The sequence below is a fragment of the Podarcis liolepis genome, assembly GCF_965112155.1.
Source record: "Podarcis liolepis genome assembly, chromosome: W".
In the NCBI taxonomy this organism is placed as follows: Eukaryota; Metazoa; Chordata; class Lepidosauria; order Squamata; family Lacertidae; genus Podarcis; species Podarcis liolepis.
In genome coordinates this window covers 12,097,621-12,124,106 of record NC_139568.1, presented here as the reverse complement: position 1 = coordinate 12,124,106, position 26,486 = coordinate 12,097,621, and the positions used below count along the sequence as shown (strand labels likewise).

Sequence of the window (26,486 nt, the reverse complement as noted above, 5' to 3'; positions counted from 1 at the left end):
CCTGTTCCTTCAGATGGAAGATGAATGACGCCCTACTAAGAGACCAGGAGATTGTAAAGAAGGCCCAAAAAACCTTAAAAGACTACTTTGAAATTAACCTGAATACTTCGGTGGAAAAGAGAACAATCTGGGACGCAAGCAAGGCAGTAATGAGAGGGTTTCTGATACAACAGAACACGATCAAGAAAAAACTCTGGAATGGGAAAAAGGATAAGATATTAGAGAAGATAAGAGACGGCGAGAAATATTTGAGACTAAAACCAAAATCTAAAGAGATCTTAAGAGAAATTAAGTTTCATCAAGCACAGTATGCGAAATTGATAAATCAAGAAGTGGAATGGAAAATTAAACAAATGAAACAAAGATCATTTGAATCAGCGAATAAGTGTGGGAAACTGCTAGCATGGCAGTTGAAAAAAAGACAAAAATTGAACTTTGTTACCAATCTAGAGGTTGAAGGGAGAAGCATTCAGAAACCAGATGAAATTAGAAAGTGTTTCCAGAGATATTTCAAAACACTTTATACGCAAGGGCCTCAGGAAGTGATTGAGATAGACCAATTTTTAAAAGTTAATGGACTACCAAAACTATCCCAGGAGAAGACAACAATTTTGAACTACAGAATAACACAACAGGAAATTGAGGGTGCCATTCAGAATATGCAACTTGGCAAATCCCCAGGCCCAGATGGACTTACCTCCAAGTACTATAAGACATTAAAAGATTATTTGACACAACCATTATTGGAGGTTTGCAACCAGATTATGGAGGGAAGGAAGGCACCAGAAACGTGGAAAGAAGCTTTCATCACATTGATACCTAAACTGGAAACTGAAAAGACTCAACTTAAGAACTACCGTCCCATCTCACTCCTAAATGTGGATTACAAAATCTTTGCAGATATTTTGGCAAGTAGACTTAAAAAAGTGTTAAATGAAGTAATTCACAAGGACCAGGCAGGCTTTCTCCCAGGTAGACATTTGTTTGATAATACTAGGAACATTATTGACATTTTGGAACTTTTGCAAACGAATATTAACACTAAAGCAGTGTTAATTTTCATTGATGCGGAGAAGGCCTTTGACAACATTTCTTGGCAGTTTATGAAGAAAAATTTGGAAGGGATGGGAGTGGGACGGGGGTTCGAAAATGGTATAGAAGCAATTTATTCAGAGCAAAAAGCCAAATTGATAGTGAACAATGTGGTGACAGAAGAGTTTAAAATTGAAAAAGGTACACGACAGGGGTGCCCCCTATCGCCTCTTTTATTTATTTCAGTCCTGGAGGTACTTTTGAACAGGATTAGGGAGGACCGGTTGGTACAAGGTATACAGGTCGGAGTGAAACAATATAAACTGAAAGCTTTTGCAGATGACTTGGTTTTAACATTACAGGAGCCAGAATCTAGTACAAGAAGAGTTTTAGAACTGATTTATGAGTTTGGTCGGGTAGCAGGTTTTAAGTTGAACAAGCAAAAAACCAAGGTTTTGGGGAAAAACTTGACATCTCCAGAAATAGATGGGTTTCAGAAAGAGACAGAACTAAGTGTGGTAAAAAAAGTGAAATACCTTGGGGTTCATTTGTCTGCTAAAAATTTGAATTTATTTAAAGACAATTACGAAAAATGTTGGTCAGAAATCAAAAAAGATTTGGAAACTTGGTCAAGATTGAAACTTTCCTTGTTGGGTCGAATTGCAGCTATAAAGATGAATGTACTGCCGAAAATGCTATTTTTGTTTCAGGCCCTACAGATTGTGGACAGAGTGGAATGTTTTGGTAAGTGGCAGAAGGACATATCCAAGTTTGTTTGGCAGGGCAAAAAGCCCCGGATAAAGTTTAAAATACTAACTGACTCAAAAGAAAGAGGGGGATTTGCCCTGCCAGACCTGAGACTATACTACGAAGCTGCGGCCTTCTGCTGGATGAAGGATTGGTTACTACTTGATAACACTGATGTCCTAGATCTGGAAGGGTTTGACAACGCTTTTGGTTGGCATGCATATTTGTGGTACGACAAGGCAAAGGTTCATAAAATGTTCAAAAACCATATTGTCAGAAAAGCAATATTTATGGTCTGGACAAAATATAAAGACTTATTAGAAGCTAAGACTCCGAGGTGGCTATCACCAGCAGAGGCTAAAGCCTGGAAAAAACCCAATATGGAGGTTGGCTGGCTGAAATATGAGGAAATCATAGAAAAAATTGGAGAAACTTGGAGATTGCAGAGTTATGAAAAATTAAAGACTAGGGTGCAAGATTGGTTCCATTATGCTCAAATAAAAGAGGTTTTTAAGTTGGACAAAAAAACAGGTTTCCAGGTGGAGAAATCGAAATTAGAGACAGAATTGTTAGAACCAAAAACTAAGGTACTTTCGAGAATGTATAACTTGCTGCTTAAATGGAACACTCAGGATGAGACAGTCAAATCAGCAATGATAAAATGGGCTCAGGACATTGGGTACAACATTATGTTTGAAGACTGGGAAAGGTTATGGACCACTGGTATGAAATTCACGGCATGTAATGCCTTGAAAGAGAATATTATGAAAATGATATACAGGTGGTACATGACCCCAGTCAAGCTTGCTAAGATATATCATCTGTCTGATAATAAATGTTGGAAATGTAAGGAGGCTGAAGGGACATTCTTTCACCTCTGGTGGACTTGCCCAAAAGTGAAGGTCTTCTGGGAAATGATTTATAATGAGTTAAAAAAGGTGTTTAAGTACACCTTTCCCAAGAAACCAGAGGCCTTTCTTCTGGGCATTGTCGGCCAGAAGGTGTTAAAGAAGGATAGAACCTTTTTTATGTATGCAACAACAGCAGCAAGAATACTCATCGCAAAATACTGGAAGACACAAGATTTGCCCACACTGGAAGAGTGGCAGACGCAGTTGATGGACTATATGGAATTGGCTGAAATGACCGGCAGAATCCGAGATTTGGGAGAAGAAACAATGGAAGAGGACTGGAAAAAATTTAAAGATTATTTACAAAAACATTATAAGCTATATGAATGTTAAGAGTTTGCATGACTTGGAAAATTTAGCTTCAGCATTAAGATCTGGTATATGAGAAATTATGTTATAATTATGAAAAGACAAATGTTTAAAGTAATATTATATTTGTTTTAAGGTAATGTAATTAGACAATAAGTATTTTAAACACAAAACATAACTATTTGAAAGTACAAAGGAATGCAAGAAACAAGGAAACAATTTGCAGATATCTTTATTGTAAAGAATGCAGGGTGAGGGAGACGTGGGGAAGTCCAGTTGGTTATGAGAAAATATTGTGGAAAGATGTTTTTTTTCTTTTTTTTTCTTTCTCTTTTCTTTTCTTTCTTTTTCTTCTTTTTTTCTTACTGTTATTTCTTTATATTGACTGTATATTCTTACCTGAAAAAGTAATAAAAATGTATTAAAAAAATAAATAAATACCTTTTCCATTTCGTTGTAGATCATCTCCCAGAAAGCCTTAATCCTTGGGCACGTCCACCAAAGGTGAAAGAATGTACCTTCAGTTTCTTTACATTTCCAAAATTTGTTATCGGGCAAATGATAGATTTTTGCAAGCTTGACTGGGGTCATGTACCACCTATATATCATTTTCATAATATTTTCTCTCAAGGCATTACATGCCGTAAATTTCATTCCGGTGGTCCACAACTGTTCCCAGTCAGCAAACATAATATTATGTCCAACATCTTGTGCCCATTTAATCATGACCGATTTAACCGTTTCATCCTGAGTATTCCATTTCAACAGCAAGTTATACATTTTTGACAAAATCTTAGCTTTGGGTTCTAACAGTTCTCTTTCCAATTTAGATTTTTCCACCTGGAAACCAATTATTTTATCCTGGTTGTAAGCCTCCATTATCTGGTAATAATGGAGCCAATCTCTCACTTTATTTTTTAATTTCTCAAAACTCTGCAGTTTCAATTTATCTCCTTCTTGTTCCAAAATTTCCCAATATTTTGGCCATTTGACCTCCATATTGAGCTTTTTCTGGGCCTTTGCTTCCATCGGTGACAGCCACCTTGGGGTTTTATTTTCCAATAAATCTTTATATCTTATCCAGACATTAAACAATGCTCTTCTAACAATATGATTTTTAAATGCTTTATGAGCTTTAACCTTGTCATACCACAAATATGCATGCCACCCAAAAACGTTATTAAAACCTTCTAAATCCAAAATATCTGTGTTCTCAAGAAGCAGCCATTCTTTCAGCCAGCAAAATGCCGCTGATTCATAATAGAGTTTAAGGTCTGGCAGGGCAAATCCACCTCTGTCCTTTGCATCAGTTAATATTTTAAATTTTATTCTGGGCTTCTTGCCCTACGAGACAAATCTAGAAATGTCTCTCTGCCACTTCTTGAAACAGTCTACTTTGTCCAAGATTTGCAATGATTGAAACAAAAATAACATTATTGGCAATACATTCATCTTTATAACAGCAATTCTGCCTAACAAGGAAAGCTTCAAATTTGACCAAATTTCTAAATCTTTCTTAACTTCCGTCCAACATTTTTCATAGTTATCTTTAAACAGATTTCCATTTTTAGCTGTCATGTTAATCCCCAAGTATTTCACTTTCTTAACCACAGTCAAACCTGTTTCATTCTGAAACTTCTCTCTTTCCATCGATGTTAAATTTTTCTCCAAAACCTTAGTCTTTAGTTTATTCAATTTAAATCCTGCCATCTGACCAAACTCTTGAATTAATTCTAATACTCTTTACTAGATTCTGGCTCCTGTAACGTCAAAACCAGATCATCTGCAAATGCTCTCAATTTATACTGTTTAGCTCCGACCTGTATACCTTTAACCAACCAGTCTCTTCTAATCATATTCAGCAGAACCTCCAGGACCGATATAAAAAGTAATGGGGAAATTGGGCACCCCTGACGTGTCCCTTTTTCTATCTTAAATTGTTCCGTAACCACATTATTTACAATTAATTTAGCCTTTTGTTCCGAATATATTGCACCTATACCATTTTCAAAAGCTTGGCCTACCTCCATACCCTGTAAGTTCTTTTTCATAAAACTCCAAGATATATTATCAAAGGCTTTCTCCGCATCCACAAATATCAAAACTGCTTTAGTGTTTATATTCACTTCTAGCTTTTCCAAAATGTCAATTACATTCCTCTGATTATCAGATAAATGTCTTCCCGGGAGAAAGCCCGCTTGGTCCTTATGAATCTCTTCAGTCAGTACTCTTTTCAGTCTCTTTGCCAAAATATCAGCAAAAATTTTATAATCCACATTTAATAAGGATATGGGACGGTAGCTCTTAAGTTGAGTCTTTTCTCAACTGGCTGCCCAGGAAGACTCCCTGAGTGAGTGCTTGAGGGCCCTGCTCTTGCCACTTACCATCTGGCCTGGGGCGGGGCCTGGGGCCTCATAAGGACTGTGTGCTGCTTGCGGCCTGCTGCCCAGGAAGACTCCCTGAGTGAGTGCTTGAGGGCCCTGCTCTTGCCACTTACCATCTGGCCTGGGGCGGGGCCTGAAGCCTCATAAGGACTGTGTGCTGCTTGCGGCCTGCTGCCCAGGAGGACTCCCCTGAGTGAGTGCTTGAGGGCCCTGCTCTTGCCACTTACCATCTGGCCTGGGGAGGGGCCTGAAGCCTCATAAGGACTGTGTGCTGCTTGCGGCCTGCTGCCCAGGAAGACTCCCTGAGTGAGTGCCTGAGGGCCCTGCTCCTCCCTGCCACTTACCACCTGGCCCAGGGCGGGGGCTGACAGGCCTCACTAGGACAGTTGTTGCTGCCGGAGAGGCACAGAGTGTTTTTAAAATGTTTTTAGAAATTTTCTTTGGATTTTTTGTATGTGGGGGGTGGGGGGGGGATGGATGTTTGGTTGGGCTTGGGGAATTATATATATTTTTTATTTTGATGTTTTTGTAATTTTTACATTTTTTGTTTGTATTGTTTTATTGGTTTTGTTTGTTTGTTTAAGGTGTTATTTTGTTTTTAGGGGGAGGGTTCAGGGTTGCCGGGGCGTGGGCCCCAGCCCATAAAATGGCTGGGGCATGTTCCACAGGGGGGGATGCACTGGGACAACCGATCTCAGTGATCACGGGTAGGAGGAGGAGTTACGCTAAGACCAGACCATGTCATTACAGAGGAGGCAGGTTTAGCCGTTGTCTGAGGACTATCCCTGCCTCCGGGTCTGGTCCTGACCGGATGGATACTAGAATCAGCAAGGGATACCCACATGACCTGAAGGTGCTGCTGTGCAATGCCAGGTCAATGATTCATAAGACCACTGCCATCCATGACTTGATCATGGATGGAGGATTTGATCTGGCATGTGTAACAGAGACTTGGTTGGATGAAGCAGATGGGCCTGTCCTTGCCGCTGCTTGTCCACCAGGTTTCTCTTACGCACAGCAACCCAGGTCATGTGGGCGGGGAGGGGGGGTTGCAGTGATTTTTAGGAAGTCATTAGTTTGCACCAGGCGTCCTATTGGGAAGACCCAGTTTTCTGAGTGCATGTTCTGGAAGTTGGGCAATAGGGGCAGTACAGGATTCCTTTTGGTGTACCGACCTCCCCGCTGCACCAAGGATTCCCTGCCCGAGCTGCTTCAGGTCGTGGCGGATGTTCTCCTGGAGACACCTAGCTTGGTCGTCCTAGGGGATTTTAACATCCATGCCGACACGACCTTACAAGGGGCCACTCGGGACTTCGTGGAAAGCATGGCCTCCATGGGGCTGTCCCTGAATAAGTCTGGCCCAACCCATAGCCGTGGACATGCCTTGGACCTGGTGTTTACCTCTATGGATGTTGGTGATCTGACACTAAGTAAAAGCGAAACGAAAGAAGTGCCATGGTCAGATCACTTCCTGGTGCAACTGGACTTCTCTGCGACCCATCCCCTCTGCAGGGAGGTGGGACCAATTCGGATGGTCCGCCCCCGCCACTTAATGGATCCAAATGGTTTCCAGAGAGTGGTAGGGGATGCTTTATCCCATGTTGATGGCCTTTCAGCTGATTCCCTGGTGGCCCGCTGGAATGTGGAGTTAACCAGGGCTATTGACTGTTTGGCTCCGAAGCGCCCTCTCCGATTGCATGGAGGCAATGAAACAATCGTTGAGACGGCTAGAGCGCCGGTGGCGGATAACTCATTCCGAATCTGACCGGACACAGGTTAGAGCTCAACGTCGAGCCTACCAAGTGGCGATATCGACGGCGAAGAAGACTTTCTTCACCGCCTCTATTGCATCTGCAGAAAAAAGCAGCAGGAGACTTTTTCAGGTGGTTCACAATTTAGCGGAACCACCTGCAACATCGGGGCCCAGTACGGGCCACATGTTCTCCTGCAATGATTTTGCAAAGTTTTTTGCAGATAAAATCGCTCAGATTCGGGAAGAAGTAGACTCCACCGTGGGAGCAGGGCCAGGGCGGGAGAGTGCTAGAGTTCTGTCTGGTCAAGTTGAGTGGGATCAATTCCAATCTGTTACCTCCGAGGATGTGGACAGGCTGCTTGGACGAGTGAAACCAACCACCTGTCTCCTGGATCCTTGCCCATCCTGGCTTATAAAAGCTAGCCGGGAAGGACTGGGCAATGGGCTTCGTGGGGTGGTGAATGCTTCCCTCCGTGAGGGAGCCTTCCCAGACCCGCTGAAAGAGGCGGTTATTAAACCGCTTCTTAAAAAACCATCTTTAGATGCGGCCACGATGGCCAACTATCGCCCAGTCTCAAATCTTCCATTCCTGGGCAAGGTGATTGAGCGAGCGGTTGCCGAACAACTCCAGGCACGCCTGGAAGAAGCGGACCATTTGGATCCCTTCCAGTCGGGATTCAGGCCTCATCATGGGACTGAAACTGCCTTGGTCGCACTGGTTGATGATCTCCGGCGGGCTAGGGACAAAGGTGAGAGCTGTTTCCTAGTTCTGCTGGATCTCTCAGCGGCGTTTGATACCATCGACCATAGCATCCTTCTGGACCGTCTTGAGGGGCTGGGAGCTGGGGGCACTGTTATACAGTGGTTCCGCTCCTTCCTCCTGGGCCGTGTTCAGAAAGTGGTGGTGGGGGATGAGTGTTCAGACCCCTGGGCTCTCACTTGTGGGGTGCCTCAGGGTTCTGTCCTCTCCCCCATGCTTTTCAACATTTACATGCGGCCGCTGGGAGAGATCATCAGGAGGTTTGGGCTGGGTGTTCATCAGTATGCGGATGATACCCAGCTCTACCTCTCTTTTAAATCAGAACCAGTGAAGGCGGTGAAGGTCCTGTGTGAGTGTCTGGAGGCGGTTGGAGGATGGATGGCGGCTAACAGATTGAGGCTGAATCCTGACAAGACAGAAGTACTGTTTTTGGGGGACAGGAGGCGGGCAGGTGTGGAGGATTCCCTGGTCCTGAATGGGGTAACTGTGCCCCTGAAGGACCAGGTGCGCAGCCTGGGAGTCATTTTGGACTCACAGCTGTCCATGGAGGCACAGGTCAAATCTGTGTCCAGGGCAGCTGTTTACCAGCTCCATCTGGTACGTAGGCTGAGACCCTATCTGCCTGCGGACTGTCTCGCCAGAGTGGTGCATGCTCTGGTTATCTCCCGCTTGGACTACTGCAATGCACTCTACGTGGGGCTACCTTTGAAGGTGACTCGGAAACTACAACTAATCCAGAATGCGGCAGCTAGACTGGTGACTGGGAGCGGCCGCCGAGACCATATAACACCGGTCTTGAAAGACCTGCATTGGCTCCCAGTACGTTTCCGAGCACAATTCAAAGTGTTGGTGCTGACCTTTAAAGCCCTAAACGGCCTCGGTCCAGTATACCTGAAGGAGCGTCTCCACCCCCATCATTCTGCCCGGACGCTGAGGTCCAGCGCCGAGGGCCTTCTGGCGGTTCCCTCATTGCGAGACGCAAAGCTACAGGGAACCAGGCAGAGGGCCTTCTCGGTAGTGGCGCCCGCCCTGTGGAACGCCCTTCCAGCAGATGTCAAAGCGATAAAAAACTACCTGACATTCAGGAGACATCTTAAGGCAGCCCTGTTCAGGGAAGTTTTTAACGTGTGATATTTTATTGTATTTTTGGTTTTTATGGAAGCCGCCCAGAGTGGCTGGGGAGGCCCAGCCAGATGGGCGGGGTAGAAATAATAAATTATTATTATTATTATTATTATTATTATTATTATTATTATTATTATTATTATTATTATTTATTATTATTTTCAGTCTCTGTTTTCGGTATAAGTGTAATATAAGCCTCTTTCCACGTTTCTGGTGCCCTTTTCCCCTCCATGATTTCGTTACAGACTTCCTTCAAAGGTTGTATTAGCCAGTCCTTCAAAGATCTGTAGTATCTGGAAGTCAAGCCATCCGGCTCTGGAGATTTGCCCAATTGCATGTTTTGAATGGCCCCTTCTATCTCCTGGTCAGATATTTTACAGTTCAACATTAACTTACTTTCTTGTGAAATTTTTTGTAATCCATTTGTTTCCAAGAAACGGTCAATGTCCATTTCATTCTGTGGCCCTTGTGCATACAATTGCTTAAAATACTTCTGGAAGCAATTTCTAATTTCAGTTGGGTTGTGTACCTCTTTCCCATCTACGTCCAGATTTGTAATGGTATTTAATTTTTGTCTCTTTTTCAATTGCCAAGCCAGTAGTTTCCCACATTTATTCGCAGATTCAAAAGTCTTCTGTCTCATTTGTTTAATTTTCCATTCCATTTCTTGATTCATTAATTCCATATACTGTACTTGGTATAATTTTATTTCTCTCAAAATCTCCTGTGACTTTGGCTTTACTCTCAGTTTTTTCTCCCCTTCTTTTATTTTCTCCAAAATTGTATCTTTTTTCTCATTTTGACTTCTCTTCTTTAATGTGTTCTGTTGTATCAAAAACCCTCTCATCACAGCTTTACTTGCATCCCAGATTACTCTTTTTTCAACTTTTCAAAGTTTTTTGGGCCTTCTTGTAGATTTCTTCATCTCTAAAAAGGGTGGCATTCATCCTCCATCTGAAAGAGCCGGTTGTTATCTGGTTCATCTCCATCTTTACAGCATTATGGTCAGAGCAAGTTTTGGGGCAGATTTCCACTTTCTTTATTTTTGGTGCCATTCCTCTAGTAATCCAAATTTGGTCAATTCTAGTCCAAGTCATCTTAGCTTCAGAGAAAAAAGTTCCCTCTCTCCCCAGAGGGTTCTTGGTTCTCCAAATGTCAATCAAGTCCATATTGTCAGTTAGTTCAAAGAAGGTTTTAGGTAGTCTACCATCTTTGGTGATTACCTGTTTTTGTGCCTTATCCATATTTGTAGATACTACTCCATTCATGTCGCCCATCAGAATAACATTATAGTCCATATAGTCCAACAAGATCTCATGCAACTTCTTAAAGAATTCAGATTTCCCCTCGTTCGGCGCGTATACTCCTACAATCAAAACTTTCTCTCCTTGCAGTTGAATTTCAATTGCCAAATATCTTCATTGTTCGTCTTTAAAGATAAATTTCGGTAGCAATTTCTCCTTTGCATATATCACCACACCTCTCTTTTTAACTTTGTCAGACGAAATAAATTCTTGTCCCAATCTCTTATTAATAAGCATTTTCCTGTGTAGCCTCATTACATGTGTTTCTTGTAAACAAATCAAGTCCAATTGTTCTTTCCTTAATACATGAAAAACAGATTTTCTCTTCCGAGGGGAATTCAGTCCATTACAATTCCAGCTTAAAAGTTGCAGAGCCATGGTAGGTTACTTAGCTTTCCCTCCAACTGCACCAAGTTGTTGTTCTTCTTCTGTCGGTGGTGTGTCTTTCCCTGGGCCAGGAAGTCCAAATGATAGATTTGCTATGTCTAGAATTCCTTTTCCTGATGCAGTCATCTCCTCTCCTGCTTCCACTTCCTTCTGTAAGTCCTCCTCGTGGTCGTTCAAAAACTTGTCTTTATCATTCACTGTCCTTATTCTTATTTTCCTTCCTTTGTATTTAAAAGATAGACCTTGGGGAAATTCCCACCTGAAAAGTATTTTATTTCTTCTAAGTAGGCCAACAAGATCTTTATAATAAGCCCTTATATCCAAAATGTGTTTAGGTATATCCTTAAAGAACTCAACAAATGAGTCTTCAATTTCCAAGGTTCTTTGGTAGTTCAGATTCAAGATTTTATCTCTTTCTTCTTTTGTTCTTAAGATGATCAAACAGTCTCTTGCTCTGTTCCTTCCTTGCCTTTTGCCGAGTCTGAATGCACTCACTATCTTGAATTCATCTTTCCCCAGGTCCTGTTGCCAAAAGTCTGTGAATTCCTTTGTAAGGAAGTCTATCAGGTTGTCTTTCTCACTTTCAGGTACCACTCTGATCCTTAAATTTCTCTCCTTTCTTTGTAGTTCAATCATAGACAGTGTCAAGTTGTGATCCTCTAATTTCTTATATACCGGTGGAATCTTCTCTTGAACAGCGGTTGCAATTTCTTTTTTTATATATAGAATTTTTTATTGGTTTTTCACAGTTTTTATAAACACAAACAATACACAACACAAACAAACAAGCATACAAACAAACATGTATAGTTTCATACCCTTTTTTCTTAAACCTTACTTCACCGACTTCCCCATACTTCCCCCTTCTACATCCCAATTTCCAAATTTGTTTCAGCAAATCCTAATCCTTGGTTTTATCAAATTTTCACCTTATTCTATTCTTTTACTTAATCTTTTACAGCTGTAATCCCCTTTTTTTCTAAAACCTCAACATTTTAGCATTCATTAATTTTACAATATTTATTAAGATAAATTTTAAATTTCTTCCAATCTTCCTCCGCCGTCTCTTTCCCCTGGTCGCGGATTCTACCGGTCATTTCAGCCAGTCCCATATAGTCTATCACCTTCATCTGCCATTCTTCCAGGGTGGGTAGATCTTGAGTCTTCCAATGCTTTGCGATGAGTACTCTTGCTGCTGTGGTAGCGTACATAAAAAAATTTAAAAAAGTTCTGTCTTTCTTTGGCACCAATTGGCTGACAATACCCAAGAGAAAGGCCTCTGGTTTCTTAGGGAAAGTACATTTAAGTACCTTTTTCATAGAATCATAGAGTTGGAAGAGACCACAAGGGCCATCGAGTCCAACCCCCTGCCAAGCAGGAAACACCATCAGAGCACTCCTGACATATGGTTGTCAAGCCTCTGCTTAAAGACCTCCAAAGTAGGAGACTCCACCACACTCCTTGGCAGCAAATTCCACTGTCGAACAGCTCTTACTGTCAGGAAGTTCTTCCTAATGTTTAGGTGGAATCTTCTTTCTTGTAGTTTGGATCCATTGCTCCGTGTCCGCTTCTCTGGAGCAGCAGAAAACAACCTTTCTCCCTCCTCTATGTGACATCCTTTTATATATTTGAACATGGCTATCATATCACCCCTTAACCTCCTCTTCTCCAGGCTAAACATGCCCAGCTCCCTTAGCCGTTCCTCATAAGGCATCGTTTCCAGGCCTTTGACCATTTTGGTTGCCCTCCTCTGGACACGTTCCAGTTTGTCAGTGTCCTTCTTGAATTGTGGTGCCCAGAACTGGACACAGTACTCCAGGTGTGGTCTGACCAGAGCAGAATACAGTGGCACTATTACTTCCCTTGATCTAGATGCTATACTCCTATTGATGCAGCCCAGAATTGCATTGGCTTTTTTAGCTGCCGCGTCACACTGTTGGCTCATGTCAAGTTTGTGGTCAACCAAGACTCCTAGATCCTTTTCACATGTACTGCTCTCAAGCCAGGTGTCACCCATCTTGTATTTGTGCCTCTCATTTTTTTTGCCCAAGTGTAATACTTTACATTTCTCCCTGTTAAAATTCATCTTGTTTGTTTTTGCCCAGTTCTCTAATCTGTCAAGGTCGTTTTGAAGTGTGATCCTGTCCTCTGGGGTGTTAGCCACCCCTCCCAGTTTGGTGTCATCTGCAAATTTGATCAGGATGCCCTTGAGTCCATCATCCAAGTCGTTGATAAAGATGTTGAATAAGACCGGGCCCAAGACAGAACCCTGTGGCACCCCACTAGTCACTCTTCTCCAGGATGAAGAGGAACCATTGATGAGCACCCTTTGGGTTCGGTCAGTCAGCCAGTTACAAACCCACTGAATGGTAGCATAGTCAAGACCGCATTTTACCAGCTTCTTTACAAGAATATCATGGGGCACCATGTCAAATGCCTTGCTGAAATCAAGGTAGGCTACATCCACTGCGTTCCCTTCATCTACCAGGCTTGTAATTCTGTCAAAAAACGAGATCAGGTTAGTCTGACATGACTTATTTTTCAGAAATCCATGCTGACTATTGGTGATCACAGCATTCCTTTCTAGGTGCTCACAGACTGTTTGCTTAATGATCTGCTCCAGAATCTTCCCTGGTATTGATGTCAGACTGACTGGGCGGTAATTATTTGGGTCCTCTCTTTTCCCCTTTTTGAAAATAGGGACATTTGCCCTCCTCCAGTCTGCCGGGACTTCGCCTGTTCTCCAGGAATTCTCAAAGATGACTGCCAGTGGTTCTGAGATCACATCTGCCAGTTCTTTTAATACTCTTGGATGCAGTTCATCTGGCCCTGGAGACTTGAATACATCTAAACTAGTCAAATATTCTTGTACTATCTCCTTAGTTATTCTGGGCTGTGTTTCCTTTGCTGAATCATTTGCTCCAAATTCTTCAGGTCGGGCATTGTTTTCTTTATCGGAGAAGACTGAGGCAAAGAAGGCATTGAGGAGTTCAGCCCTTTCTGTGTCCCCTGTTTGCATTTCACCATCTTCTCCTCTGAGTGACCCCACTGTTTCTTTGTTCTTCCTTTTGCTACGAACATACCCATAAAAGCCTTTTTTGTTGCTTTTAACCTCTCTAGCAAGCCTGAGTTCATTCTGTGCTTTAGCTCTTCTGACTTTGTGTCTACACGTGCTGGCTATTTGTATGAATTCCTCTTTGGTGGTTTCCCCCCTTTTCCATTTTTTGTACACATCCTTTTTTAATCTTAATTCAGTTAAAAGTTCTTTAGATAGCCACCCTGGCTTCTTTAGGCACCTTCCATGTTTCCGTCTCAATGGTATTGCCTGACGTTGTGCTTTTACTATCTCCCTCTTAACAAACTCCCAGCCATCATGAACTCCCTTTCCTTTTAGTATTGCTGTCCATGGGATCTCACCCAGCACTTCCCTAAGTTTTATGAAGTCGGCTTTCTTAAAGTCAAGAAATTGAGTCCTAGTATGCTTGGCTGCTCCTTTCCGCTGTATAGTAAACTTCAGAAGAGCATGATCACTCGCGCCTTAATGATCCTTCCACATCTACCCCACTAACCAAGTCATCAACATTGGTTAGGACCAGATCTAAAACGGCTGTTCCTCTTGTTGCTTCTCCCACTTTCTGGACAATGAAGTTGTCTGCAAGGCCAGTGAGGAATCTTTTTGACCTTATGCTCTTGGCTGAGTTTGACGTCCAACAAATATCCGGGTAATTGAAGTAATTTCATTTCATTATATATCATTTCCCAGAAAACCTTAATCTTCGGGCACGTCCACCAAAGGTGATAAAAAGTACCTTCAATTTCTTTACATTTCCAACACTTATTGTCAGGCAAATGGTAGATTTTTGCTAGCTTGACTGGGGTCATGTACCACCTATAGATCATTTTCATAATATTTTCTTTTAAGGCATTACATGCCGTAAATTTTAAACCGGTGGTCCACAACTGTTCCCAGTCAGCAAACATAATGTTATGACCAATATCCTGTGCCCACTTAATCATAGCTGATTTAACTGTTTCATCTTGTGTATTCCATTTCAGCAACAAGTTATACATTCTTGACAAATTCTTAGCATTGGGTTCTAGCAGTTCTGTTTCTAATTTTGATTTCTCCACCTGGAAGCCAATTTTCCTGTCTTGTTTATAATCCTCCATTATTTGATAATAGTGGAGCCAGTCTCGTACTTTAGCCTTCAATTTCTCATAACTCTGTAATTTCAATTTATCACCCTACCCTCTTGTTCCAAAATTTCCCAATATCTTGGCCATTTAGCCTCCATATTAAGTTTTTTTCACCGCTTTAGCCTCCATTGGCGACAACCACCTTGGGGTTTTATTTTCCAACAAATCTTTATATCTGATCCAGACATTGTATAATGCTTTCCTAACGATGTGATTTTTAAAAGCTTTGTGTGCTTTGACCTTATCATACCATAGATATGCATGCCATCCAAATACATTATTAAAACCTTCCAAGTCCAAGATATCTGTGTTCTCGAGGAGCAACCACTCTTTCATCCAGCAAAAGGCTGCTGATTCATAGTACAGTTTTAAGTCCGGCAGGGCAAATCCCCCTCTTTCCTTTGCATCCGTTAAAATCTTAAATTTTATCCTGGGTTTTTTGCCCTGCCAGACAAATTTCGAAATGTCCTTCTGCCACCTCTTGAAACAGTCCATCTTGTCAGGAATTTGCAATGCTTGAAACAAAAATAACATTCTAGGCAATACATTCATCTTAATAACTGCAATACGGCCTAACAAGGAAAGCTTCAAATTTGACCATATTTCTAAATCCTTTTTAACTTCTGACCAACATTTCTCATAATTATCTTTAAACAAATTCACATTCTTAGATGTCATATTGACCCCTAAATATTTCACCTTCTTAACCACTGTCAAACCTGTTTCATTCTGAAACCTCTCCCTTTCCATGGTTGTTAAGTTTTTCTCCAAAACTTTAGTTTTTTGTTTATTCAGTTTAAATCCGGCAACTTGACCAAATTCTTGAATTAACGCTAAAACCCTTTTCGTACTAGTGTCTGGCTCTTGTAAAGTAAGTACCAAGTCATCTGCGAAGGCCCTTAACTTACACTGTTTGGCTCCGACCTGTACCCCTTTAACCAGCTGGTCACTTCTAATCATGTTTAGCAAAACCTCCAGGACTGATATAAAAAGTAATGGGGAAATTGGGCACCCCTGTGGTGTCCCTTTTTCTATTTTAAATTCTTCCGTTACCACATTATTTACAATTAACTTGGCCTTCTGTTCAGAATATATTGCACCCATACCATTCTCAAATTCTTGCCCTACCCCCATCCCATGTAGATTCTTCTTCATAAAACTCTAAGAAATATTGTCAAAGGCTTTCTCCGCATCCACAAATATCAGAACTGCTTTAGTGTTTATATTCACCTCTAATAGTTCCAAAATGTCTATTATGTTCCTCACATTGTCTGACAAATGTCTTCTTGGGAGAAAGCCTGCTTGGTCCTTATGAATCTCTTCCACCAATACTTTTTTCAGTCTTTTTGCCAAAATGTCTGCAAAAATTTTGTAATCCACATTAAGTAATGATATAGGGCGGTAGTTCTTAAGCTGAGTCTTTTCAGTCTCTGTTTTCGGTATGAGTGTAATATACGCTTCTTTCCACGATTCTGGTGCCTTTTTCCCCTCCAAAATTTCATTACAGAAAATTGCAATTTCCTTAGCTTCCTCAGCAATCTGTCGAGTTGAGGCCGATTCCTCTAATAATTTTTCAATGGACTGTGTATTGGAGTTCACCTTGTTCCCCAGTTCATTAATACTTGTAGTGTTCAAATCAATTTTTGATGAGGCCTCAGCTACTTGTTTATTTGTCTCTGTAACCTGTTTGGCTAGTTTTTCCAAAGAAAATTTTGCTAAGTGCCTGAGCCAATAGCTCTTCAGATGACATAGCTTTTGGTTTTACTTGCGAAGCAGCAGCTCCTACTATGCCAGCTGCCCCGGACGTTGAAGCCCTTCTCTGAGATGCAGTATCAGTCTTGTATTGTCTACCGGACCTGGTAGTTTTATCCTGTACGACACTCGCCAGCTCTATCTTTCCTTTCCCATCTGCCATAACAGGCCCAAGGTCAGTCACACACTCAGTAAGATTGTTTTGCACAGTACTTTTCCAGAGCTTAGTAATTTAATGGCAAGATAGTTATTGTAACATAGTCTCCTCTAGGGGGACACTCTCCCAGCTTCACTATGCAACTGTTAAAAACAAGTATAGTTCTTAAAGATTCCAATATCCCTCAGAAGCCACAATTCCAATGTCTTTAAAAAGTTACTTTATAGTCAAAGGCAGATCTATAAACAGTGTATCTTTCTCAAAGTATCAATATTCTTTGCCCTTGACATGCAAACAGTTCTTCCCACTGACTGACTTTCTCTGTCAAAAGCAGTCCGTTCCCAGATTTCCAAGGCGGCAGATATATCTTTGCTCCCTCTTTTCATGCAGGTAAATTAATGTTCAGTTTTCTCCCCTCCACTCCTGCCAACAGGAGGGGAGTCTCTTTTATTTTTGGTGCTGGATTTAAGCTTTAAAAATTGTCCTTCCAAGTTACAGCTTTGCAGTCTCTTTGCTTTAGTCTATTTACAAGTCGGAAAAGGCAGACTTCCTGTTTGTACCTTTGCCGTTTTCGTGCCAAATTTACTAATTTTTTTCCTTCCAATTAGTTGCTTAATCCTACTCACGGGTAGTTGCTTTAGTTTCCAATTGTCCAGAAAGGAATCAGCGCTCTCCGGCTATGGCTTGCGGCTTCACTCCGCGGAGGCGGTAGACGACTCTCAGCTCTGCGCCACACACCCCCGTTCCGTTCCGGAGCCTTTAAAAAGGCTCCTTTGCAGCGGGGGGGCGCAAATGGAGCCCGCCGAGTCTCCGGGTTCTCAGGCTTCACCGCCTGAGATTTCTTCGGGTCCCCGCTTCGCCGCAGCGGTCAGACCCAGTCCCCGCAGAGCCGATTCCCTCCGGAGCTCGGAGGGAATCTGCCATTCGTCGCTGGCGCTGACCGGAAGTCTGTTTTCTCTAGGTTTTCAGCAAGGTAAAGCTGATCCATTTGTATTTGTCAAAGAGGAAGGGCAAAAGAAGATGTATTGCTTGTTTTATGTTGCTGATATTCTTTTATTTTGGAAAGATGTCAAGATGTACAATAGCGCCCTAGCTCAACTGAAAGAGCACTTTGACATGAAAGATCTTGGTGAGGTCACCAACTACCTATCTCTAGAAATAGGGAGAGACCAAGATGGTAATATTTTAGTACACCAGTCACAGAAAATTGCTGATGTGCTAGCCAAACTAAACCTAATGGATGCTAACCCTGTAGACACACCAATGACAACAGGTTATCAGGCAGATGATACTGAAGAAGCATTTGCTGACACTACACTGTACAGAAGTGTGCTAGGCAAACTAAACTTCATTGCCAGATGTTCAAGACCTGACATCGCAGATAGCACTAATTTGCTAAGCAGACATGTCAACAATCCTACAGTTAAGGATTAGAAAGCTCTGAAACGCATAGCACGCTATTTGAAAGGCACTATGCATTACAGACTGAGATTTAACAATCAGAAGTCTAGCGGTCTTGAGATATTTGCTGATGCGAGTTTTGGAAGTGACACTACAGACAGGAAAAGCATGTCTGGAGTTTGCTACATGTACAATCAGGGTCTATTTGATTGGTTTTGCAGGAAGCAAACAACAGTAAACATTGTGGTACATTATGGTACTTGCTAGGAAGAATTGCAAAGACCTGGGAATTGTGCCAGCCTTGCTGGTCAGCTCCCGGGGATTTCGTGGGAGACAAAGTAAAATCACACAATATTTCCCCCAGTGTGAGGAGAGCAGGAGAGTGCCAAGCGAGTGGACATTGTATGGGGCCCTTCCTCCTCCTCCTCCCACTGTTTTGGATCAGCCAACTCGCCTTAAAGGGCCCCTACAAGAACCAGAGAATACAAATCACTTAATAATCCTGGCTCAAGAACTGGCCGTGGCTGAGGAATCCAGCAAGACAAATACAACTGACATAATTTCCCAGAGGCTGCCTTCTGAGTCAGAAAAAAACTCCCAAAGCCAGCAGGTCACTTCCATATGCATCCAAGCGGAGGAGAGAGACGGTTATCTTCAGGACCAGCTCCATTTGATAGGACCACCTGTCCATTATGAAAAAATTCTTAACAATAACAAATGGGCTACTCCTGACGTTAGTGGAAACTTGCACACTTCAATAAAAAGGTACAGAGCCTAATGTTACTGATTCATTGATCAGCCCCCTCTGAACCAGCTAATACGAAGCAGCTAGTAATCAGTAAGAGACTACATAGCCAAAAAGCCAAAGCAAGCAAGAAGAGCAAAAACATTAAAACATCAAGGAAATCGAATATAATCCATCACATTCAAAAAAAAAAAAAAACCAATGGCAGAAACTGTATAAATTGATTCCAACGACATCCACAACCGGCCCAAACAAACTTGCCCCACAGGACAACAAAGAGGAAAGTAAAGTGGGATCAAACACAACAGAGATCCAGTCAACATCTGAGGAAGTAACCCCAAAGCAGGGTATCGAAACAAATGAAGTGACAGAAGCAACACCTCTGAACCCTGGAAGGAAAACATCTGGAAGTACGGATATTAGAGAAGATATGACCCATAACATTGATTGTGACATATTACAGGATAACTCAGTTGCCCGGCAAACTTCGGTCCAGGGAAAAGAATGGAATTTGATATTGATACCTCAAAAACTTGTTTTTGTCAACTACCGTATTTTTTGCACCATAGGGTGCACCGGACCATAGGGCGCACCCAGTTTTTAGGGGGGGGGGGAAATCAAGAAAAAAAATATTTCCCCCCCAGCCCCAAAGAGCAGCGTACAGGCTGCACACAACCTCTCCCTGCCAGAGGGGTTGCGCGCAGCTATGAAACAAGCCAAGGCAGCGAGCGGGATGGATCCCGCTCGCTGTTTTGGCTTCCCCTTTAGCCCCGTGCAGCCTCTACCTCCTGGGAGAGGCTGCGTGAGGCTAAAGAATCCATAGGCCCGTGCAGCCTCTCCTTGCCGGAGGGGTTGCGCGCAGCTATGGAAGAAGGCAAGGCAGCGAGCGGGATGGATCCCGCTCACTGTTTTTGCTTCCCCTTTAGGCCATGCAGCCTCTCCTTGCCGGGAGATGCTGCGCAGGGCTAAATAAGCCATAGCCCCGTGCAGCCTCTCCCTGCCGGAGGGGTTGCGCGCGGCTATGGCACAAGCCTGCATTTGCTCCATAGGACGCACACACATTTCCCCTCAATTTTTGGAGGGGAAAAACTGCATCCAATAGAGCGAAAAATACGGTACCCAAAACCGAAGGCCTTTCTATGATGGATAGATCACATAAAGCATCTTCTGAACATCTTAAATGATATGCTGCCAGGTGTAGTAAAGCCAAACGACATTGCTTCTATAGAGTACTTATACTATGATTGTTATTCGGTATGAGCATTCACTGGGCAACAATTTTTTACTTTTTGAATGTTGTCTAGATTTCTACAACTGATTTAGGGTATTTTTGCACTGCTGAATCAGGAAATGGAATCCATTTCTCTCCATCAGGTCAGGCTTTTGTGTTATGTTGATTTGAAAAAAATCAGATCTTGTGACAAAATCCATTACATTTTTGTGGCATTATCAGCTGATTTTTGTCAACACATATCATCCTAAATATGTTTTTAAGAGAAAAAAAATGTTTTTCCAACAACATATATTGATTACCTGATAGAAACATTGATTACTGTAAACTGAATGTTGGGCATTGATAAAGGTAAGTACACATAAATTGCATGTTGCTTCACCATTTTTCATACTTCAGGGCTTGAACTTCCATTTCTTGGAACTCCTGGAATGCTCAGCGGCAGGGAGGTTTCTCTTCAGAGTCCAACAGTAGTCAGCCATCATGACTGCATCCCAGCGACCCTGATACCTGGTCTCCATCTCTTTCATGTCCTGATGGAATCTCTCTCCCTGCTCGTCACTCATTGAACCCAGGTTCTCAGGAAACCGGTCCATATGTGAAAAGAGGTAGTGCATCTTGACGCTCATGTTGCAGCCCAGGTTTCTGAAAGCAGTCAGCATGTTGTTGACAAGTTCTGCGTAGTTTCTGGCCTTATTGTTGCCAAGAAAGTTCTTCACTACCAGAACATATGCCTTCCACGCTTCCAGTTCCACTTCGTTCATTGAGTTTCTGAACTCTGGATCTCTGATGAGCTGACGGATCTGAGGACCGTCAAAGATGCCAGCTTTCAACTTCTCCATGGTCAATCCTGGAAAAGCCTGGCACAAGTAAGTGAAGCAGTCACCATCCTTGTCCAGAGCCTTGGTGAACTGCTTGATTAAGCCGAGCTTGATGTGCAGCGGTGAGAAGAGTATTCTGTCTCTGTCCACCAGAGGGTCGTTGATGACGTTCCTTTCTTTGCAAGGCACCAATTCCTCCCGCACAGGACAGTCCTTCTTTGTGTAATGCTGAGCACGGTCCCTACTATCCCACATGCACAGAAAACATGGGTACTTGGTGAAGCCAGACTGTTGTCCCAACAAAAAGTTCACCATCTTCAGGTCAACACAAATAAACCACTTATGCTGATCATAACCAATTTTCTCCAGCACATACTTCACCGCTTCATAGTTCTCCTTCAGTGTAGTCGAGTGAGCCAGGGGTATAGAGGCAAACTGGTTGCCATTGTGTAGCAGAACACATTTCAGTGATCTCTTGCTGCTGTCAATGAACAGTCTCCAATCTTTGGGTTCGTACTGTGGCACTCCAAGCTTGAGCAGAAGCTGTGCAATATCTGCACAGTACACCAAGTCCTTCTCTTCCGAGAAAAAACGGAGGTACTCTTGATGCCTGTTGCGGAAGAAGCTGATGCGAGCACTGTCAGAGAGGAGGTTTTTTTCCTTCAATCTGGATGCCAACAGTTTGGCAGAGTCCTTTGACAAGCTGAGGTCGTGAACTAGATCATTCAACTCCTTTTGGGAAAATGGATGTGGAGCATCATCTTCAAGAACCACTTCTTCTTTTTCATGTCCTTCAACACTGGAGGCATCTTCGTCACTAATGTCAGGAAGTTCTCCGAAGATAGGCACTGGAATTTCATCACAATGAGCTACAGGATGACGTGCTGATTGCAGATCAGGATACTTGAGGCTGCTCCGGTTCTTTCTGTTGATCCCAGCCGCACCAATTTATGGAAGATTTCGAGGTTTTATGACTTCAAACTGATCCCTTTTCAACATAATCACCCAGAACTATCGGACCTGAATACTTCTTGTCATTAAAATAATCATTTCCAATCAAAACAATTATTCGACATGGCATTTTACCCCCACCAACTTCTTCTAAAATGCTCCACACAAGCGTACATGTGAACAAAAACGTAAAGAACGACATGTGGCCATAGCTCAAAAACTTGACCTGATTGAGCAAAACCAATGTGATTTTTGGATTCAGCGCATCAGATTTGTCCTAAATCAACTGAAAAAACGCAGACAACAAATTTGTTGTTGACCAGTGAATCAGTGACTGATTTACTCCCTTGTCACAAACTCTTTATTGTGGTTCGAGGGCCCAACCCCCGCGAAGTGAAATGAAGACACAAGGGCACGTGATATAAGGTTGATGGGCTAGAAAAGGCCACAACTTTATTGATTACAGCAATGAAAAGGTATTGGCTTAGGCATTGGATCGAAACAAGTGGGTTTATTCACCAGTAGGTGGAGCCTGTTGATGCTAATCCAACTATAGGCTCACCCCTGCTGTCACCGAGGGTCATGCCATGGCCTCCCGCCAAGCAGGCATCGGACGGAATACACGACCCCCAGATTCCTTTAACGGAATACCCCTAAAAATTGAAGGCATAGGCGATGGCCACACCTAGCACTTCGACACACCACACCACATTATTCCAATGCCTAACCTACCCACCAATACCACAAAAGTTGTGACGATTGCTACGAGGTAGGCGAAAAAACCAAAAAGCCTAATGCCAAATGGAAAAACTCCTACCAGGCCCCCCAGGCAACCAGGGCGACCAACCTAAGGTCCATAGCAAGGCCAATGACCTAAGCCCTAACCAAAAGGGAGTGGAGGGTGGGTGACTCGCGAGGGGACGACGACGAGGAATGAGGCCAGGGAGAGGCTGACGGTGCTGCAAAAGGCTGCTGAACATGCCCCCTCCGCGGCACCTGGTTGGGTGGCCACCGGGGGGGCGTGAGCGCCAGCCAGGTGAGCTGGAGGCAGGGGGCCACGCCCCCTGCTGGGCGGTGCTCGGGCTCCCGCCCACAACCACTCCCCTCTCTTTCAGGGAGGAGAGTCTTTACTCTTGCTATATATATCCTCACCTCGCACCAAAATGATGTTCTCATCGGGCAGTTAATCATCATATGTACTAAGTTCGCATTTTTACTTCCACATCTCCAGCAGTTGTCTGCATTTGTTATTTTATTCTGGTAAAGTTTTGCTGGAGTCCAGTGGACTCTGAATATTATTTTCTGCTGAATAAGTCTTAGTCTTAAATCCATAGAAGCTATTTCTGTTGATTTTATACTTGACTCCCATATATCATTTGTTATCTGTACCCCTAACTCTTCACTCCATTTTTGTCTATCATATTCTAAATCATATTTATTTCTGTTGAGTAGGGTTTTATATAGTGCAAGTGTAGAGTTCTTTGTTTTTGTTGCAGAAATTAAATCTTGTAGCAGCAAGGGTGTTTCTGATGCTGCTATAGCGTCAGGACCAAACTGCCTTTCCAATAAATCTGAAGATTTATTGCTCAGATAAGGCTGGCGTCCAGCCCGCTTTTGCTGCGCCAGGCCTCTGCATTCCAAAGTCCGCATTCCGATGCTCTGAACAAAATAGCAGTGTTTAGCAGCGTCCAGAGAAAGCTGCTGTCTTCCGTGTGCATTAACAGAGTCTCACACAGAGATACTAATAACTAAAAGCAGTTTATCACAGCAGAACTAACCGTTATCTAACACAGCGCGCAGCATCGTGAAAAAACACGTCTGCTCCTCTTAAAAGCAAAAGCAGAATAGAACAAAGGACTGAGACTCTCGGAAGTGACGCAGAGTCTCCCCACCCCACAGTAGGCAGGACGTACACTCTGAGCTGTTTAACCCTGTAAGCTCAGGTTCTCCTCACACATATGTTTCAATTGGGTGTATTGCCATTGTGTTTCAATGGTTAATCCACACTTTACTTGCAAAGTCTTATGTTCCACAAATTTGTAATTTTCATCAGTTAATTGATTCAATGTCAAAATACCTTTTTTCATCCAATTTTGCCAAATTATTACTTGATTTCCAATTTTTTATTTTGGGTTGGCCCATATTGTTAATTTCTCATGCTGAAAGGGGTCATCTTTATTATTTTTATTTATATTCATCCAAATTTTTATAGGTGCTTTAATAGTCTCCAGGATAATAGGGTGTTTCATAAAACTGGAGCCGAGTTTAGTCCACCCTACAAGAGGTTCAAAGAAACTGTATTCGAGACTAGCCCAATTGGGATTCCTGCTAGCTCTCCAATCACTAGTCTTACTCAGCAGGTAGGCTTGGTGATATAGTTCCAGATTTGGGAGGCCAAAGCCACCTTCCTTAGTTGGAAGTTGCATTTTATGTAGTGATATTTTTGGTGGCTTTGTACCCCACAGGCACAATCTAAATAGTTGATTTATTTTTTGGAAGTAAAATTTGGGAATATGTATTGGTAATCCTCTAAGAATGTATAAAAGCTTTGGAACAACATTCATTTTGAGGACATTAACCTTTCCCCAAAGGGAAAGGTTTAGAGGTCCCCACCTTTCAATATCCAAAGAAATCTCATTAATAATTTGATTCAAATTTAATTTTCCAATTTGGTCTATATCTGATGAAATCATTATACCCAAGTATTAAATAAAGTCTTTGCACATCCGAAATTGATGGTTCCTATAGTTTGAAAGCACGTCAAAGTGCAAGTAGATAAATAGGTACCGCTCTGGCGGTAAGGTAAACAGCGTTTCCGTGCGCTGCTCTGGTTTGCCAGAAGCAGCTTAGTTATGCTGGCCTCATGGCCTGGATGCTGTATGCCAGCTCCCTCGGCCAATAAAGTGAGATGAGCGCTGCAACCCCAGAGTCAGTCACAACTGGACCTAATGGTCCTTTACCTTTACCTTTATACAATGTAGCCCTTGGCCCAATTGGTAAAATCTCTGATTTTGTCCAATTTATAGAATATCCTGATATTCTGCCAAAGGTTTTTATTTTCTCCATAATTTTGGGAATTGTTTCTTCTGGTTTTGTAATAAATAAAAGGATATCATCCGCAAATAATACAATTTTGTAATTATCTTTGTTGTGTTTTACATCCTTGTCTCGTTCCTCGATTTAAACTAATCAAATTCAAAATTCTTCCGTTTGTAACAATCTGGAACGTTGGGTTTTTATAAATCATTTTAATCCAATTAGAGTATTCTATAGGGAAACCAAATTTACGTAACACAAACCCTGTGAATTCTTTATATATTCTGTCAAAAGCCTTTTCTGCATCTAATGACAATATCATAAACTCCTCTTCATCTGCATTTAAATTTATCAAATCTATTGTTAATCTGATGTTATCTGTAGCTTGTCTTGTTTTTATAAAACCCTTTTGATTATTAGGTATCAAGTCTTGAATAACTTTTTGTAATTTTGCCGCCAATATTGCATTCAAAATCTTTGCATCAACATTCATTGATGATATTGGTCTATAATTTGCACATTTAGTAGGGTCTTTGTTAGGACCAACACCACCTGATGACATGGCTCCCCAAATCTCTTTTCTGATGAGAGCAGCTTTTGCATCTCACTTGGAAATGAAGGACCCAGAGTCTGGAGGAAGAATGGGGAGGCACACAATGCCAGATGCTTGAAGTCCAATGTGAAGTTTCCACAGTCTGTGTTGATTTGGGGAGCCATGTCATCAGCTGGTGTTGGTCCACTGTGCTTCATTAAGTCCAGGGTCAACACAGCCATCTACCAAGAGATTTTGCAGCACTTCATGCTTCCTTCTGCAGACGAGCTTTATGGGGATGCTGATTTCATTTTCCAGCAGGATTTTGTCACCTGCCCACAGTGCCAAAAGTACCAAAACCTGGTTCAATGCCCATGGGATTACTGTGCTTGATTGGCCAGCAAACCCACCTGACCTGAACCCCATAGCATTGCCAAGAGAAGGATGAGAGACATGAGACCGAACAATGTAGAAGAGCTGAAGGCTGCTATTGAAGCTTCCTGGTCTTCCATAACACCTCAGCAGTGCCACAAGCTGATCGCATCCATGCCACGCCGCATTGAGGCAGTAATTGATGCAAAAGGGGCCCAAACCAAGTACTGAGTACATGTGCATGCTTCTACTTCTCAGAGGTCCAATATTGCTCTATTTGCAGTCCTTGTTTTGCTGATTTCATTTAATATTCTAATTTTCTGAGATTGTTAATTTGGGGTTTTCATCAGCTGTACACCATAAACATCACAATTGTAACAAATAAACGCTTGACATATCTCACTTTGCATGTCATGAGTCTATCTCATATATTAGTTTCACCTTTTAAGTTGAATTACTGAAATAAATGAACTTTTCCACAATATTCAAATTTTTCGAGTTTCACCTCATTGATGATATTGGTCTATAATTTGCACATTTAGTAGGGTCTTTGTTAGGTTTTGGTATAATTATTATTAA

The 26,486-nt window shown here is 42.3% G+C and overlaps 1 long non-coding RNA gene across 1 annotated transcript in view; it reads right to left on the bottom strand.

The window, feature by feature from the left end:
* The window catches only part of LOC310697761, a 135,336-nt gene extending 122,999 nt beyond the window's left edge, over positions 1-12,337 (bottom strand). The window contains exon 1 of the long non-coding RNA XR_014521203.1: positions 12,023-12,337. This is a non-coding gene — a long non-coding RNA (uncharacterized lncRNA). The remainder of the gene's footprint in view (positions 1-12,022) is intronic.
* Positions 12,338-26,486: the final 14,149 nt, after the last annotated feature.